The sequence below is a fragment of the Notamacropus eugenii genome, chromosome X, assembly GCF_028372415.1.
Source record: "Notamacropus eugenii isolate mMacEug1 chromosome X, mMacEug1.pri_v2, whole genome shotgun sequence".
Classification (NCBI taxonomy): Eukaryota; Metazoa; Chordata; class Mammalia; order Diprotodontia; family Macropodidae; genus Notamacropus; species Notamacropus eugenii.
The window spans coordinates 39,832,696-39,839,703 of NC_092879.1; the positions used below are offsets into that span (position 1 = coordinate 39,832,696).

Below are 7,008 nucleotides of genomic sequence, written 5' to 3' on the forward strand. Positions count from 1 at the left end.
GGACTGTTTTGTTTTTTTTTTTTTCATATATGTATCCTCAGAGCTTAGCACAGTGCCCAGCATATATTAGGCATTTAATAAACGTTTATTGACTGACTAATTTTATAGAACCACTACTTTACATTTTATCTTCTATGATCGTATCTATTGCTTAATGAGTCTTGAACTCTTCCCCATCCATAGATCTGAAAAGTAGTTTCTTCCTTGGTATTCTAATTTGGTGATGTTGTGACTACATATAACTAAATCATGTAAGTATTTAGAGATTATCTTAATATATGATGTGAGATGTTGGTTTAAAACTATTTTTGACAGACTGCTGTCCATTTTCCTAGTATTTTCTTCAATATTGTGTCCTTCCCACGGTAAATAGAGTCTTTCAGTTTATCAAACACTATATTGCTGTGATTGTTTGCTCCTGTGTTTTAGGTATGTTGATTTGTTTCACTGACAAGCCTATCAGTTGCTTATGCAGTACCAAGTCATTTTAATGATTATTGCTTATGATCTTGTATTGACAGGTCCTTTCCTTGATACTTTCTTTTCGTTATTACCACTGAGATTCCTGACCTGTTCTTCCATATGATATTTGGTATTATTTCTTTAGTTCAATAAAATGTAGCTCTAGTAATCTGCTTGGTATAGTATGAATTAAGTAAATTAATTTAAATGGTGGTGTCATTTTTATTGCAATGGCTTCACCTATCCATGAGCAATTAACATCCATCCGAGTATTCAGTCTACCTTTATTTCAGCAGTGTTATATACTTGGATTCACCTGTTTGCATCTGGGTAAATACACTTCCCAAAATTATATAGCTTCTGTAGTTAGTTTGAATATAGTTTCTGGGTTTATTTGGTGAAATACAGGAATGTTGATGATTTAGGTGAATTAATTTAAGCATCCTCAAACTTTGCTGACTTTATCAATTACTTGGATGGTTTATTTAACTCTTTAGGGTTTGCTAAAGAAATAATATCACCTGCAAGAGGGAGGCTATTATTTCCTCTTTGTCTAGGCAAATTCCCTCTCTCTCTTGTGTTATTGCAATAGCTAGCAATTTGAAAAGTATGTGAAATAATAGTGTCAATAATGAGCATCTTTCCTTAAACACGATTTTATTGAAAAGGCCTCTTACTTTTCTTTATTCTATAATTAGTGTGCTTGGATTTAGATCGGTATTATTTATTAGATTAAAGAAAGTTCCATTTATTACTAAGATTTTTAGAATATTGAAGCTAAATGAGGGTTGAATTTTGTCAAAAAGACTTTGTCATCTCTTGATATAGTCATATTTGTTTTATTTATCTTGTGAATATAATTTAATATATTTGCAATCTGTCTGAAGTTGAATGAACCCTACATTTTTGTGGATGCTATTGTTCAATTATTTCTGACACTTTTGACCCCAGTTGGGGTTTTCTTGGCAAAGATACAGGAATTGTTTGTCATTTCCTTCTCGATCTCATTTTATAGAAGATGAAACTGAGGCAAACAGGGTTAAGTGGCTTGCTCAGGGTCACAAAGCTAGTAATCTTCTGAGATCAGGTTTGAACTCAAGTCTTCCTGGTTCCAGGTGTAGCAATATAAACCCAATATGGTCAGTGACATTGTCACATTGCTGCCTTGCAAATATTTTATTTACAAGTTCTGTGTTTATATTCATTCAGTATGTAGTTTATTTCTATTCCTTATCTCTCCTTTCTTAAAGTATGAAGACCATGATTGTACCATATAAAAAGCCTGGGAGAAAACAGCAACTTATATATTTAATTGAAACTATATATATATATATATATATATATATATATAATGAAATGTCCTTATGACTTTGGCATAATAATTTTCCTAGAATCCTATAACTCTCAGATCAAATCTCACCTCCTTCCAGTCCCTGTTCTCCCCATGTAATTGAGGCTTCTCCTCCAAGACGATGTTTCTTCTATTTTCTATGTACCAAATATATAAATATTTATTTACTTGCTTTCTCCATCATTAGATTTTAAACTCCATGAAAAGTAGTGACTATTTGTTCTTTGCCCCCCCCTCTGTCTGTCTGTCTGTCTCTCTCTCTGTCTCTCTCTGTCTCTGTCTCTCTCTGTCTCTCTGTCTCTCTCTCTGTCTCTCTCTCTCTCTCTCTCTCACACACACACAGAAAGAGAGACAGAGAGAGAGAGAGAGACAGAGAGAGAGAGAGAGAGAGAGAGAGAGAGAGAGAGAGAGAGAGAGAGAGAGAGAGAGAGAATTATTTGAAGGGGCATGAGTAAAATTAATCGAAATGATAACTAATTAATATATAATCTCTAAATTTTGAATTTCACAAAGAAGGCCATGGCAAAAGTGTAATTCTGGTGTCCTGGTTCCCTCTCCTTAAAGAGATGTATTAGAGGTGAAAGACTCGATTAGATGCTAACTTAGAATAGACGGGTTTGGGGACCTCTCATTGAATTTGACTTTGGAGACTCCTGGGAAACAAAAGCTAGAAGAAAGGTATTCTTCCTGCATGTTGCACCATGCAGGATGAAGTGCCCCTGGCAGGACTGAACCACTTCTGATTTTTATATCCTGGCTGTCCTGTCCTGGGATTCTGGTACAATATACATTAGGAAGGGCATGGAAGTGCGAAATGATGGGACACTTTCTACTGACCCTTCTGTTTTTCCTGAGCATGGAGGAACATAGGAGGAAGAGACAGGAGAAACAAGAAGTCTAAAGTCCCTAGCTGTCAAAGCTGTCAAAGTTCATTTGTGCCATTTTCCTTCTAGTTAGGAATATCCCCTTTCCCCTCCCTGCACAGTCCTGTATATATGTTTGGAATCTAGGGATAAACAAAGAATATTTGGTGGTCACCAAAACCTTGTCTGGTATGAGTAGTGCTGGTCTACATCAAGATTTGGTGAAAAGTTATGATCCGTTTCAGGAGACAGGAGCCTGACTTCATTGAGGGTTGAAGCACAAAGTGGACCAGAAAGGAAGGTAGAGCAGATGCAGATCTAATACAGAACATTTGCGTATTTGAAAGCTCTACTAATAGCAAATCACTAGGTATGTCCACATTTCCAAAACACAAGAAGCAGCCAAACTGCACAGTGCATAGGGTATAGAACTTTGAATCAGAAAAAATTGAGCTGGAGTACTGTTTCAGGAACTACCTAGCTGTTTGAACATGGGGAAATCACCTGACTCCTCTGTGCCTCAGTTTAGTCATCTATAAAATGAGAAGGTTTTTTCTTAGAACCAAATGAGATAGCATGCAAAGATCTTTACATATCTTAAAACGTTGTATAAATATGAACTATAAGCATTTTCGCAACTAATACCACTAGTAGTGTCACTACCCTCAGTTCTTCTCCTCCTCCTCCTCCTCCTCCTCCTCCTCCTCCTCCTCCTCCTCCTCCTCCTCCTCCTCCTCCTCCTCCTCCTCCTTCTGCTGCTACTACTACTACTACCACCACTACCTAGGAATAGAACATCAAGTGATACTGGGAGTTGAGTAAACCACACTGACTCCATCTTTGACCCAGTTGCATAGGTAGTGCAGTTCCCTTGGGTCTAGTTCAATTTTCTATGTTTTAAGAAAATTTTGCTCAATTATGAAAATTGTCAGAAAACTTTATTGCATTGTTTTAACTAAGCCTTATGTGTCTGGGAAACTGGTCATCTTCACCTGCTCCTTAGAGACCCTTAACCATGGACCTAGGTTATGCTCATGCAAGGGATTTTCTCACTATTACAAATCTCAAGCAACCCATATGTTTTATTTGAAAAATGGCCCCCAGTACGGTCTGAAGCTGCAGCGACGCCACCGGGTTTTTTTTATCTCTCTCTCTCTCTCTCTCTCTCTCTCTCTCTCTCTCTCTCTCTCTCTTCCCTCGCCCCACTTCCCCCCAGTCAACGTGCCCCTCCCGCCCTCCGTATCTCCCCTCCTCCCCCATTTCCCGCCCTCTCTTTTCCATACACAAGTCCCCCAGGACCATGGATCGGGGCAGCAGCGGCGGTGGCGGCGGCGGCGGCGAAAGCAGCAGCGGCAGCAGCTGTGAGGGCGGCGGCGGCAGTAGCAGTGGGGGTGGCAGAGGCGGTGACAACGGAGGCAGCAGCGGAGGCAGCGTTGGCAGGGAAGGTGGCAGGAGCAGCAGCGGCAGCGGCGGCGGCAGAGGAGGCAACGGCGGCGGTAGCAGAGGGGGCAGCGGCTGCGGCAGCGGCTGCAGCAGCAGAGGGGGCAGCGGCTGCGGCAGCAGAGGGGGCAGCGGCTGCGGCAGCAGAGCGGGCAGCGGCGGCCGCAGCAGAGGGGGCAGCGGCGGCCGCAGCAGAGGGGGCAGCTGCGGCGGCGGCGGCAGCGGCGGCCGCAGCAGAGGGGGCAGCGGGGGCGGCAGCAGCTGCGGCAGCAGAGGGGGCAGCAGAAGGGGCAGCGGAGGGGGCAGCGGCGGCGGCAGCAGAGGGGCCAGCGGCTGCGGCAGCAGAGGCGGCAGCGGCGGCAGCGGCAGAGGGGGCAGCGGCGGCGGCAGCGGCAGTAGCAGTAGCAGCAGCAGCGACTCAGCACCCGACTTCTGGGACCAGGCAGACATGGAAGCCCCGGGCCCCGGAGGCGCTCCCCCGGCCGCCGCAGCTGCCACAGCAGCCGCGGCCGAGGCCCAGAACCTCTGCGCGGCCTTCAGCCGGCAGCTCAACGTCCACGCCGCTGAGTTCGTGCCGTCATTCTTGCGGGGCCCGATCCAGCAGCCGCCGCCCCCGCCCCCACCCGGTGCCACTGCTGTCCTGGGAGACGGCACCGGAGCTGCAGGCCCTGCCGGCCCCAAAGCACCTGTGGAACCTTCTCACGAACAGCCAGTGCTGTATGAAGGTTCAAATTCATCTGTTAGCATGGAAATTTCAGAACCAGTTGTAGAAAATGGAGAGACAGAAATGTCCTCAGAAGAATCATGGGAGCACAAAGAAGAACCTAGTGAAGCAGAGCCAGGGGGTTGCTCTTTGGGAGACAGAGGGCCTCCAGAGGAAAGTGTCCCAGAAATGATGATGGAGGAGGAAGAAGAAATACCAAAACCTAAGTCTGTGGTAGCACCACCAGGTGCACCTAAAAAAGAACATGTAAATGTCATATTCATTGGCCATGTAGATGCTGGTAAATCAACTATCGGAGGACAAATAATGTATTTGACTGGGATGGTTGACAAAAGAACACTTGAAAAATATGAACGAGAAGCTAAAGAAAAAAACAGAGAAACTTGGTACCTGTCATGGGCCTTAGATACAAATCAGGAAGAAAGAGACAAAGGTAAAACTGTAGAAGTGGGACGTGCCTACTTTGAAACAGAAAAAAAGCACTTCACCATCCTAGATGCCCCTGGGCACAAGAGTTTTGTCCCAAACATGATTGGTGGTGCTTCTCAAGCTGATCTGGCTGTGCTGGTAATCTCTGCCCGGAAAGGAGAGTTTGAAACTGGATTTGAAAAAGGAGGACAGACAAGAGAACATGCCATGTTGGCAAAAACAGCAGGAGTAAAACACTTAATAGTGCTTATTAATAAGATGGATGACCCAACAGTAAACTGGAGCAGTGAAAGATATGAAGAATGTAAAGAAAAGTTGGTACCATTTTTGAAAAAAGTTGGCTTCAATCCCAAAAAGGATATACACTTCATGCCCTGCTCAGGATTGAATGGTGCAAACCTTAAAGAGCAATCAGATTTCTGTCCTTGGTATATTGGTTTACCGTTTATTCCATATCTGGATAATTTGCCAAACTTCAACAGATCTGTTGATGGACCAGTCAGGCTGCCAATAGTGGATAAATACAAGGATATGGGCACTGTAGTCCTGGGAAAGCTGGAGTCGGGCTCTATTTGTAAAGGACAGCAACTTGTGATGATGCCAAACAAGCACAACGTGGAAGTTCTTGGAATCCTTTCTGATGATGTAGAAACTGATTCTGTAGCCCCAGGTGAAAACCTCAAGATTAGACTGAAGGGAATTGAAGAAGAAGAAATTCTTCCAGGATTCATACTTTGTGATCCTTATAATCTTTGTCATTCTGGATGTACATTTGATGCCCAGATAGTGATTATTGAACACAAATCCATCATCTGCCCAGGTTATAATGCGGTGCTGCACATTCATACCTGTATCGAAGAAGTCGAGATAACAGCCTTAATCTGCTTGGTAGACAAAAAATCAGGAGAAAAAAGCAAGACAAGACCACGTTTTGTTAAACAAGATCAAGTATGCATTGCCCGTTTAAGGACAGCAGGAACCATCTGCCTTGAGACCTTCAAAGATTTCCCTCAGATGGGTCGCTTTACCTTAAGAGATGAGGGGAAGACCATTGCAATTGGAAAAGTCCTGAAACTGGTTCCAGAGAAGGACTAAGCATTTTTCTTGATGACCCTGAACAATACTGTGAAAAAAATTGACTCTGCAAAAGCCTACTTCACACCGCCTTCTCTTATTTTCTGCCCATTGATAAACTTTCCCCCATATTTTGCAAACACAAATTTTACAGCTAAAGTCCACATTATATCAGCTTTCTCATATTGAGAGCTCTGCTGTGCCACTGTTGAATTTCCCCCCAATTTTTTTTTTCCTCCTTTCAAATTCTGCTTCCTTGGACAGATTCGGCATTAGCTTTGTAAATGATGTGGACGTAATTGGCTACAATAATGAAAACTTAAAGGATTTCTTTTCATTTTTAATTTTCCCCTTAGGCATATTTAGGCATTTTTTTTCCAGGCAGATCATTAAGAGTATGTCTGTGTGTGTGCCCATGTTACAAAGACAACTACTATGTTAATAAAATATTCAATTTGAAATCCTTTTTGGTATTTGAATTGCTTTTGAATCTTTTTTTAAATCTATATGTAACACTGTTGCATTAGCTTTTTAATTTTCCAAGTAATTGAATACATTTTATTACTTGGTCTTTCTAAACTACCCCCCCATACATTGTTTTAAATGAGGCATTTACAAACAATGTTCAAGGTTGTTATTTAAGACCAAAAATTAGTTTTCTCCAT

General features: G+C 42.7%; 1 pseudogene; it reads left to right on the plus strand.

The window, feature by feature from the left end:
- The first annotated feature begins 4,450 nt into the window (after nucleotides 1-4,450).
- Nucleotides 4,451-6,804, plus strand: LOC140516233 (eukaryotic peptide chain release factor GTP-binding subunit ERF3A pseudogene; annotated as a pseudogene).
- The last annotated feature ends 204 nt before the right edge of the window (nucleotides 6,805-7,008 follow it).